The sequence below is a fragment of the Furipterus horrens genome, unplaced genomic scaffold, assembly GCF_987537825.1.
Source record: "Furipterus horrens unplaced genomic scaffold, mFurHor1.1.pri manual_scaffold_4, whole genome shotgun sequence".
Taxonomy (NCBI): Eukaryota; Metazoa; Chordata; class Mammalia; order Chiroptera; family Furipteridae; genus Furipterus; species Furipterus horrens.
The window spans coordinates 35,582,395-35,595,437 of NW_028327174.1; positions in this window are offsets into that span (position 1 = coordinate 35,582,395).

The following is a 13,043-nucleotide window of genomic DNA, read 5'->3' on the forward strand; positions in this document are numbered from 1 at the left end:
CTGAAGTGTCTGGCATCAAGGCGAGAGCTGGGAGACACCTTTCTCCCATAAAGAAAGGTGGGCAGAGGCCATTGTCCCTTTTCAGAACCCTCCCCTCCACAGAGCGACAGAGCCAGTAGGTTGGTGCCATATCTGAGACTCCATCAACCTGGCAAACACTGTTTGCCAAGCCCTGGAGATCCCTAAGACTCCATCCCACCCAAATTATGGGCCTAGCCACACTGCTTTTTCATATGAATAGCTGGTCTTGGCTCATGCTTCATAACTTCCTAAATCCTCTCAAACAAGCAACAGCTGGCCTCAGTGAGGCCACAACACCCATACCTCTTGTTAAGTGGTGTCAGGCATGGCACTAGCATCAGCCAGTCTAGATTCACAGCTTGGTTTCACCGGGGAACCCCCAAGCCCAGCACAGGTTATTTATAGCCATCTCAGGTTATTTATAGCTCAGGAAGGGTAGTCCTGCCAAAATACAGGTGGGGGCTGACTTTGGCCTGTACTACCTTGGAAACCCTAGAGTCTGTGCACCCAGTGGACAGCTATAGATCACATAGGAGCATCTGCACCCTGTCAATGCACAGCTGATCCTCCATGAAGGGTGAAGGTTGATGGTCAGTGGTCACAGCCAATCCTTACAGCTGACTAGCCTGGGTAACTCCCTCCATTGACTTGCCAACAGCAACAAAGGCTCAACGACAAGAGGAGGATATACTCAGCCCACACAAAGGGCACAGCTTTAGTGCCCAGCTTGGGAGATAGGGAGGCTGTGCCACTAGACTCTATAGGACACCTACTACATAGAAACAAACACAGGGAGGCTGCCAGAATGAGGAGACAAAGAAACATGGCCCAAATGAAAGGACAGATCAAAACTTTAGGAAAAGAACAAAGCAAAAGGGAAACAAGCGATCTATCAGATACAGGGTTCAGAACACTGGTTATAAGGATGCTCAAAGAACTTAGTAAGGACCTCAGCAGCATAGAAAAGATCCAGTCAGAAGTGAAGGCTTCACTAATTGAAATAAAGAACAATTTGCAGGGAAACACAGCAGAGTGGATGAAGCTGAGACTCAAATCAATTATTTGAAACATAAGGAAGCAAAAAACAGCCAATCAGAACAACAAGAAGGGAAAAGAATTTTAAAAATGAGAAAAGTATAAGCAGCCTCTGGGACAACTTCAAGCATTCCAACATTGGCTTCATAGGGGTACCAGAAAGAAGAGAAAGAGCAAGAAATTGGCAATCTATTTGAAAAAAATAATGAAAAAACTTCCCTAATTTGATAAAGGAAATAGATATGCAAGTCCAGGAAGCACAGAGTCCCAAACAAGATGGATGCAAAGAGACCAACTCCAAGACACATCATAATTAAAATGCCAAAGATTAAAGATAAAGAGAGAATCTTAAAAGCAGCAAGAGAAAAGAAGTTACTTATCTACAGGGCAGTTCCCATAAGACTGTCAGCTAATTTCTCAAAAGAAGCTTTGCAGGCTAGAAGGGATTGGCAAGAAATACTCAAAGTCATGAAAAGCAGGGACCTAGAGCCAAGATTGCTCTACCCAGCAAAGCTATCATTTAGAGTTAAGGGGCAGATAAAGAGCTTCCCAGACAAGAAAAAAAATGAAAGGAGTTCATCATCACCAAACCATTATTGTATGAAATGTTAAAGGGACTTACTTAAGAAAAAGAAGATTAAAACTATGAGCAATAAAATGGCAGTAAATACATATCTATCAACAATTAAATCTAAAAAACAAACTAAGCAAATAAGAACAGAGACAGAATCAAGGATATGGAAATCATTCTGTTGGTTGCCAGATGAGAGGAAGTTATGGGGTGAGTGAGGGAATGGGTGAGAGGTAAGGGGATTAAGAAGTACAAACAGGCAGTTACAGAATAGCCATGGGGACATAAAATACAGTATAGGAAATGGGATAGCCATAGAATTTATACTCATGACGCATGGACATGAACAATGGTATAAGGATTGACTGAAGGAGTGGGAGGTACTCTCTTGAAGTTTATTAGCTTTTTCTTCTATTATTTAGAGAACTTCCTTTCACAGGGTGAGCTAAATTGCTTATAGGACATAGCCCTTAATCTTTCACCATCATGAAAGGTAATCCAGGTGAAAGAAAATCCAACTCTACAGAGTTAACCTAATCAGATTTTCTTGCAACACAGAACAATGAGTTATGAAGAGAAGGAAAACAAAATAAATACTTGATCCAGAACCCAAATTCCTGTTATAACCATATCCTCAATAATGATTCCCCTGGTGACAACTTTAATGGTGCAGTAAAATAGTAAGTTGATGAATAATGGGAGCATTGGGTTTAAGTACTCTTTAAACAGGCTTTACTTATTTTATTTATATATTTATTTGTTTTATTTACTCTTGCCACATAATATGCCTAGTATTTTTATTGTAATTGTTTTTGTCATAATTAAGAGTCCTAAAACAATCTAAATAAAATCCACTCCTTAGTGAAGAAAGAACTATTTTTCTTGAGTTATAGTGTCCCCTGGAATGAAAAAGGTTAGATCTACTTCTTTAGGAATATTTCCCAGGTCTCCAGGCTTAAAGGAATCAACAGATGGAGGGAAAAGAAAAGCACATGCCAGAAGTCCCTGTGTCACGCTGGGTCTGCTTTTACTGCCCTGGAGTCCCTTCCCACTGGGTACGGAGGGTTAGCCAGGCTGATGCAGGAGCACAGGTCTGCTCTGTGTCCAGGGCACTTAATGTCAGCCAGCTGGGACCGGATTCCAGGGGTGAGCAGTTATCAGCCACAGAGCTCTTGGGAAAGCTCACCACTGAAGAATATGCCCCGTGGGAGCTGAACACTATCAGCTCGACCATCTGAGTTCTGCTTCCTATTACAACTCCTTTCAGGAGGAGAAATGATTTCCTAGTGGTTGGGCATGTTTAGATTTATAGCTTTATTTGCTGGCTATTGAAAGGGAAAATCCACTACATGAATTCCTTAGCAATGCTGAAAGGTCATTTGTCTCATCAAATTCTGTCCTTTCACAGCACTCTTTCTACCTAGAATCTCTCTAATGGTTACTTAATAATTTTAACATTTGGTCTCCGCAGACTTCTCTCCATGAAACACCTATAGTGGCAAAGTTCAAAAGGTCTCCGTACTCTCTGAAAATGATCTAGTGGGGAGTGTGCACTTCTAATAATTCCCAAATTTTTATTTCCATTGCCAGCATACCCACATTCAAGCAATTGTGAAACATTCACATACATTTTAAGTATCTAGGTCCTCAAGGGTTATTTTGAAGAAATTCTTCCACAAATCTGCATAATTGGCATTGAGGCAGAAGAATTCCTTTCCAATAATATAGTGTATTTAACATTATTCACATTATGTCCTTCCAAAGAATGATGTTTATTTTGTTTACTCTCCATGATAATGGATAGTGTTATGATTACTATCCAGGTAAGGCTACATTAATTTAAAAATGTGGTTTAAACAATACTATTTTAGTTGCATGATAGATTATTCAGACAAGGTTCCTTGATGTTCATTTAATTCTTCTTCTTAATAATAATATATGTAGCTTGACTTTTTGACTCAAATCTACTGCCCATGATTTATGGCTATGCATGCATTTTAACTCATTTGAGATTTTGTGGTCAGTTCTGTATTATATAGTATACGGAACCCCTGTGGGTCACCATGCACAATACTAAGAGATTTTGACTTGCAGCTGGACAAGTTGAATGGACTTTTAGGTAGAGGTCCTCCTCTCATCCCCTGCAAATGCATCAGCATACTATGAGGGTCCTTGACCAGATGTCACCAGCCCAATAAACTGCAGGTGCCAGTACGTGGCACCAGTATTTGGCAACATCTCAAATGAAAGGGAACAAAGCACAGTGGAAACTGGCTTGGGAGTTAGACTGAGTTTAAATCCTGCTCTGACATTTGATCTGTGAAACAGCCTTGGGCAGGTTATTTTACAGTTCTCTGACTTCTGGAGGAAAACAAACTAACCATAAAGAGCTAGAGTTGGGTTTAATATGGTTAGCCATACGGAGCAGTGGTTAAAGGCATAGCTTCCCAAGTGCCAGTCCTGCTCTGTCATTTTGTAGTTGTGCAACTATGGGCAAGCTAACTTAAATTGCACCACATCTTTGCTTCCTCACCTGCAACACGGGGCTAATAATTACAACTTCTCACAGGGTCTGGGAAGCATTACATTTAAGTATAAATGAAAACCATCTTTCACAATACTTGGCACATAGTAAGCACTCAGTATGAGCTATCTATTTTTATAAAATATATCCCAAGTCCCTAGCATTAGTAGGTACACAGTACCCTACGCACAGTGTTGCTGCCATCCATGCTCCCACCCAGGCCTCTGCGCTCTGGGTTCAAGACCACGAGGCTACCGTGATGAGAATGAGAGCAGCTGTGCAGCTAGTGGCAGGAACTTACAGAATGTCCTGGGAAGGAGCCTATTGTTTAATTTTATAGGTCTTATTTTTTTAAGCCCTTAAAATTATTTAAATTTTTTAAATATTTACTCTTTAAGCCACATATTTTCAAGAAAGAAAATACTTTAGTTATTCTCTCTACCAAAATATCGATGTTCATTTTTCACATTGTCTATAACTATTTTTTAATAAGCTACAACAGTTGTAGCTGATGTAAACACTTAGCAATCAAGATACTTTGGGAATGTTTTTCTGTTTTTATTAAACAGTGTTTATCCCAAGGAGAAATGCTTTATGCCTTCAGCATTATTTTTTAAATGATACATATTTATGACATAATAGTAGGCCACTTTTGGAACTTTTCTGCATTTCAGTTTCTAAAAATTGGTATTTACATAAATTTTCCTCAAGCATTTGTCTAATTCTCTCAAGTACACTCTTTGATGATTTTACATATACACATTCCTTTCATCTTCTAAAAGCAAATTTGTCTATCTCCTCAATCAATCAGAATATTTTAGGTGAATCCTGAAATAATTATTGGCTTTTTAAAAATCATGTAATCACAGGCATGTATAAATGTAAATAATATACATATTGCATCTGTTTTAAAATGTACTTATTCTTTGTAGCAAATTTCATATAAATGCACTTTTTAATTACTTTTAATATATAGTTTATATTTATAAATAAAAGTGGCTTAACTCTATCACTATCTAAATAAAAGTAATTGTTAACTTTGAAACTTCAAGAATGTGGAGGACATTTCTAGTTATTATTGATGCATAATTTATCCATATGTTATCTGTGTATATGTGTGCATATATATGTCCATATATTACGTATAAATAGTATTAGTATTATATTTAAATTAGCAGAAGACTATGCTATTAATGCAGTCAAGGTACCATCTTTCTCTAACCATTTCTCTAATCATCTTTTCTTTTCCAAACTCTCCCTTCTACTACCGTCACTACTGGTCCATGATTATTGTACCATCCATGCCCACTCAAAAGTTACGATAGGAGATACCAAGAAAGTCTGCATTTCCATGATCTGCATTCCTTCTCATTGTCTCTTTAAATTTTCCCATCCTCCATTTGCATCCCAACACACATATCAGCCATGCACATATATGCACACAGACACAAATACACACACAACTGTGCAACTGCACTTCTTCAAGTTGATGTCCACAGAGAGTGCTGCCTTAACCATATTTTAAAACTTATATGTTATATTCTGCTGTGTTTGTTTATAAGTAAATTATTCGTATATAATAATATACATTAAGTTTTATATATATACACATATATCTTTAGGTATACCCATAAAAGTTATGTAATTATGAATATTACTACCATTTCATTTTATTTTCTTTGGTCAAAAGGTGGTTTCCTTCCAGATGTTAATATGGTGCATACAGGAAGCTAAATAGTTTTCTTCCAATTACCCTACAACCTGAGAGCCAACTGAAAGCATTCACAGACACTCTGTGTGCACTATTTCTAGGGCGTAACTTGGAGCAGGTGGGAGTTGGAAAGAGGGGACTGGCACACACTGTCCCAGGTATTTCTTTATATGTGCAGCTGCAGCCTCCATGGATGTTTGGTTTAGATGGTTTTCCACACCACATTTAGATTATGTCAAAAGGAATCAGGGTTGATAAACACAAGCTGTGAGAAGGCTGAACTTTTTAAAAGTATAAGTGCAAAGAGCATTTTATTCTAGCTCCTGGCTAAGAACCCAGCAAATAGTAGGCACTCAAATAATATAGACTAAGTGACTGGCTGAATGCATGGAACGCAAGTAAAAATGAAAAGTGAAGAAGAATTTTGTGTTCATTTTCAGGGATGTATCACTATGTATTCTGAAGACAGAGAAAAGAGCCTAGTTGTCTAGTATACATGTGTTATTTCCCAATCATGTAAAAGGAACTTGATAAGTTTTCCATTAGAGAAACAATAATGAACTAATTACAGAGCCCTACATGGACTGAGATCAAGCACAGAAGTCAAGGAAAAATTGCTTAGTTTGAACATACTCACATTCTTTAATCGACGTTTGTGAACCAATGAAAACCTTGTTTTCTCCATGTGGTCCCAGTCGGTCTATGCAGAAAGCTCCAGAAAATGTGTGAAAAATAGATCTCATAACGACAGTCTGGTATTATCAATAGTTTACTGACCACAGTGCAGCTCCCTCTCATTACTGATTGCTCAGGGTAAATGACATGCTAAAGCCCAATGACACCATCTCCCATGTACAGAGCAAACATTTGATATACTCATTGAATTTAATGCTAGTACTGAAAACAAAGTAGGCTAGGAGGTTTGGCCACAGCCACCTTTAAAGAAAGTGTCATCAAGTAATCTCACATTTTTCCAAGTCTTGCTGAAAGTGGGTGGCCACCTTGGCATAGCCCTTCACAGGGTTTTGAGGATACAATTGGCTAGGCTCCTCTTCAGAAAATAGAAATCTCATTATCCTTCCTGATAGGCCCTGACTCAGCATTTTTGTAGACTGGTGGATTTGCATACATTTCCTGAAGCTAACTCTTCCTAACTTAGTAATAAAAACATGGCAAGATGGAATACACACCGGGTTTCATGCATTTTAATGCCCTAATATTTGTTAACTTGGAATGAAGTGTAAAATATATCCACTTTTAGCACCCTAGCAAGCTGAGTGCCTGGACATCTGTTCAGGTCTCGCTTTTATACTTCTTAATCATTTCACTTCTGCTTATAATTGTAACTGCCACATTTATGATGATAGCACAAATCCTAAGACCCTTTTTAATGTCACTTGTAGTCCTTCTTCTTACCCTTGACTTATCTAAAATGATGGCTTAATCTCAATTGCTTTTAAATTTACATTTGTACTCAAGAATTGTTTTCTTGAATAATATAATTCCATTTTTTAATCTTACTTTTTGTTTTATTTTTCATATTGGCTAACCAAGTCCATAATCTGGTCTCTAGTACTGTAAATTTTTTCTTTTATGTCTTATTCTCTCCATTCCACCACAGTCAAAACTTTCAATCACATTATCCTATTGCTCATTATGATTTTGCTTTCACATTGCCACCTACTCTGCTTAATTAAATAATGTATAGACATAGTCAGACTTCTTTTTACCCTAGCCCAGGCATTTCAGCCAGCACAGTTCCACCTAGGACTTCAGGATCTGTCTGTGGTTAAACGTGAAAGTATGTATAATTTGTCTTTGAGCTTTCTCCCATATGACTTATCAACTCTATTTTCTCTCTTTTCTCCCTCTTTTCCTTCCTCCATCTCTCTTCCCAACATGTGAAGTGAACATCCATTCTGGATTCCCATCCATTTCAGATTTTAAATATTATCCCCCATTGTCCTTAAACTTAATTGTAAGTTCATTGTCTCTATATGGTTATTAGCAAAATTCCAATCCTACTATTCCCACTAAGTTATTAATAAGTAAGAAGCCTGTTCATTCATTAGCACTTACGTTAGTTCAACTCTGCTGGAAAAAAATACTTATTAAATATCATCTATATTCAAGACACCATGGCAGGTGATAAGGGTATAAAGAAAAATAAGACACCAGTCCTCAAATTCCTAAAACATGGAGTCTAGTAAAGAAAAGAGACACAGAAAATTAAATACCTTGTGATAAGTTCCATGAAAATTATGTATATGGACCTCGGAAACACAAGTGATGGGCAGCTATTCTGAGCCACCCTCTCTTCTGTACATATGCTACATTTTCTTTATGAAATAGGTATTGTTGTATACTATTTTTGATTAATAGTAATTGCTAACATATTTACTAGTAATTGCTAACATATTAGATATTTACTGAGAAAATATCATGTGGTATTTAAGGATTACTCTAATTTTCATAAATGATCCCAGTAACTTGATACTTACATTCTCAAGGCACAGAAAGATTAAAATACCTGCTTAAAGTCACACAGACAGTAAGTGTTGAAGATATTTAAATCCAATCAGTTGGGCTTTCTGTGATCATCAAAATGTCCTATGTTAAAAAAACTTAACAAACAGAACTACATCAAACTAAAAGGTTTTTGCACAGCAAAGGAAAGCAGCAACAAAATACAAAGACAACCCACAGAATGGGAGAACATATTCACCTATACATCTGATAAGAGGTTAATATCCAAAATTTATAAAGTAGTACAAAACTCAACACCTAAAAAACAAACAGTACAATTAAGAAATGGGCCAAGGACCTGAATAGACATTTAACCAAAGAGGACATACCAATGGCCAATAGACATATGAAAAGATGCTCCACATCACTAATCATCAGAGAAATACAAATTAAAACCACAATGAGATACCACTTTACACCTGTCAGAATGGCCATCATCAACAAATCAACAAACAACAAGTGCTGGCGAGGATGTGGAGAAAGGGGAACCCTACTGCACTGTTGGTGGGAATGCAGACTGCTGCAGCCACTATGGAGAACAGTATGGAATTACCTCAAACGATTAAAAATGGATCTTTCTTTTAATTCAGGGATCCTACTTCTGGGAATATATCTGAAAGAACCCAAAACACTAATTCAAAAGAACATAAGCACCCCTATGCTCATAGCAGTGTTATTTATAATCACCAAGATTAGGATGCAGCCCAAGGGTCCATCAGTAGATGAGTAGATAAAACAACTATGGGGCATTAACAAAATCGAATACTATTCAGCTGTAAAATAGATGAAAAATTTCCCCTTTGCAACAGCATGGATGGACCGGGAGAACATTATGCTAAGTGAAATAAGCCAGTCAGAAAAAGATAAATATCATATGATTTCACTCATATGTGGAATCTAATGAGCAAACTGAACTAACAAGCAAAACAGAAACAGACTCATAGATGGAAAGCATATTCTTTTCTTACACAGAGAAACTTGTTCTCTTGTATTTTTTAAACAACAAAGCCCTCTCATGTTATATTTTGTTTCCTATGTCTGACAGAGGTAAAAGTAGTTTTCTTCCTTTTTAACTCTACTACAAGAAAATAATAATACAAGCACAATGACCAACACCAATAGAACATAGACTACAACACTGCTAACCCATCAGGAAATTCTGGGATGGAGTCACATTGGAGAAATCAACCCCATCTACGAGAAGCACCCATTCATTATTTACTATGGCTGGAATGGAGGGCTAGTGCTACCTAATATTGCAAAGTAGTAAGAAGAGTCCAACATACAGATTTTTACTGAAAATTCACTCACTTAAAAATTTGTTAACAATTCATAAAATTGTAAGAACTCAACTGGGATAATCACTGTGGAGAAGAAATCATATACAATTGGGACCAGCTGCAGCATGGGAGCTGTCAGTTTGAAACTTTGGGACTAGTTAATTTCTAAGTTTTTTTCTTCTCAAGCAGTATGATTTTCATTAGGAGAATCTAATGATTTTCATTAGGATCACAGTGGAATGATTCCAGTTAAAATTACAGCTACAATTGCCAGAGAGAGAGCCTCCTTGTTACTTGAATCCTAAAAAAAAAAAAAAAAAGAATTATCCTGAGAAAAGCCCTGCATTACATTTAATAAAGTAGCTGGTAACAAGGAACTATGAAGAAGTTCATTAAATTCTAAATAAGAAATTTATATGTTTAGCTGCTGATTATAATTCTCTTGAGACCTATGGAATATACTTGATATTTGATTCCATTAATATTGATTGAAAGTTGTATATGTTTTCTGAAATGGAAAGGTCAGTTTGGTGTATGATTGATCACATTTTTCCATGATCAATGCAAAGCAAGTCCTTGAGAGCAGTCACTGGGCCATATTATGTTACCAGCCCCACATGCAGAAGAAGACACATGGCTTCTATTGTGATACACATCCACTGCGTCAGCTGAAGGTGTCTCAAAATGATTAATGGTATCTAAAAATAGTTCCAGAAACATGAATTGTCCCCTTGGCATGCCATTTATGCGTTGTGTATCTTTGGCAAATTACTTAAACTCTCTGGACCCATTTTTTCATCTGCAAATTTTTGCAAGAATTAATAAGTACATTTTATATGAAAGGATGACATTAGGTAGGTATACTCAGTACATGTTCATTGAATTGAAAGAGTTGAGTAACCAACTGGTTTTGTTTAGAAGATTCTGGGACATCTAGGAGAGGGTTTCTCAGGAGAATATCCCAACACCCTGGGAAGTTGTACCAATGGTGGGAAAAGAATGGAGTCCAAGGGTGTGCATAGGAAATTGCACATAGCCCAAAGCATATCTTTACAGCAGCCAGACCATCAAAATCTAACTAAATCTGAACAAATTCTGGGTGAGTGGGGGTGGGGGGAGTGAGACACATGAGCACATACTCTCATAATAAAAGACACTGAGAACATCCAAGGGTGATTAACACACTTCACAAAACAAAATTCTTTATTATTTGTGCTGTTCATTGTATTTCCAATCATTAATAAAGTTCAATTTTTTTTAAAGGCCCACTTTGTGCTATCATATTATCAGGGCAGAAATTAAAGCATAATTCATACAGCTAACAGGGAGCAGGGCTGGAAACTCATGCTATCCAAGCTCCGACTGTGCCAAGAATTCAATTTCATTTATGAAAGTGTCAGAGACTGTGTCTGCTGTAGCCTCTCTGACCTCATGAAACTCTCTCTGTCCATGACTCCACAAAATCATCCAAGGAGGCAAGCTTCCAGGTCATCATAATCCTTAAAATAATAACTAAAACAAGACACAAGGGCATTTATCAAGAGTAACATTGAAGGTTGGGAGAAAACTTCGCTCTTGGATGTCTGTGACTTTTGTGAGGGGAAAGGAGTCCTTCTGAAATAAGTAGTAATTAAAACTTCTTATATTCTTAGTATTAATATTTGGGATTTATGTGGATTTTTGACTTCCAGTACAGCATTTTGTTTCTCTGAAACTTGTATCTTAACTTCACCTCATTTAGTAATCTCTTCTGCTTAAAAGAGGATGTACAGATTTGCCTGAGATATAGACTAACAGCTGTGTTTTTTCTGGCAATTCAAACACTTTGACTATAGGTCTTGGCAGTTGAAGTGCTAGCCTGCAAATTCTGCACTGCAATTTTTTGAGAATTTATCAATTTGTGTTTAGGGACTTTTCAAATGGAAAAATAAAGTTATTCATGTTTTCACAGGCAGTTCCAAATTCCAAATTGTGTCAAGGGTAAAATGTTTTTGTGTTCGAAATGCCAAGGCAGACTTATATAACCCAGAAGAGGACAACATAATGCTACCCCAGGAACAAATTATAGGGCTTGAAACATTTGCTATTCTATAACTTGATGCCATAGAAAGTGGCTCCTTCTTACCCCTCAGGAGAACTGAATTTGGTTTTCATGATAAACCTGTAAGGCTAGGAGAATTAGAAATTCAACTAGTTACCATAAATAAAGGTTTTGTTTTATATTTCCCACATTTGGAAAGCTGTCGCTCTGAGGAATTTTGCCAGTGGCACACTCTCATGTGTTTTTCCATGTTGTCACTGGTAATTGGGATTTGTGTACATATTTTTTGCCTTCTTTTGTTAAACAGTTGGAACTTGAGAGTCTTTGTAAAGCCCTGCTGTCACATGGGTTGACAGAATTCGTTAGCCAGGTGTTTTTCCAGACCAGTTTCTTCTTACTAGCCCATATTTCACTCATGTTTTAAGTCATGAAATGGGACATGGGTTACCAAATATTAAAACCCAGAAAATTGTAGCGTATGTTGTAATTCTCTGAGAAGTTGAAAAGTATGTGAAAAGTTTTCTATCTGCAGTAAATGTTTATATACTTGAGTTTGTATACAAGTAAGAGTGTGTACAAAGACAATAAGCTGGCTAAACCAGCAAGAGTGAAGAAATTAATAGCAAACCCTGATTGGTTTGGAACTGAGGGATTTAAGAAGTTCTTTTTTTTTTTAATTTAGGTTTTATTTCATAATCATAAACTTAACTCTGCAATCCAGCTAGACTTGGAAGAGGTAAGGAAAATATGGAACCCAATGAACTATGGCAAGAGCATGAAGATTATAAAACATTCAAGCTGATAGAATAAAGAGGTGCTCTCCTGAGCTACAGAAGGAAGGGTCTGGTGGTTAAGATAAAATACAAATCAAGTTTATTAGAGTTGTCCGCAGTCAGCAATGGTGATCTTCTTGCTGGTCTTGCCATTCCTGGACCCGCAGTCCTTCGCGGCTGTTACAACATCTATGTTGTCTTGCCATCCAAACACTCAGTAATGGCCGTGCAGATGAAGAACTGGGAACCATTGTGTTGGGTCCAGCATTTGCCATGGACAAGATGCCAGGACTTGTGTGCTTCAGGATGAAATTCTCATCATCAAATGTCGCACCATAGATGGACTTGTCACCTGTACCACTGTGGCTTGTAAAGTCCCCACCCTGGCACACAAATCCTGGAATCATTCTATGAAAGCAGGAATCTTTATAACCAAATCCTTTCTCCCTGGTGCTCAGAGCATGAAAGTTTTCTGCCATCTTTGGAACTTGATCTACAAACAGCTTGAAGGAGATGTGGTCCAAGGGCCTGCCGTTGGTAGCAATGTCGAAGAATATGGTG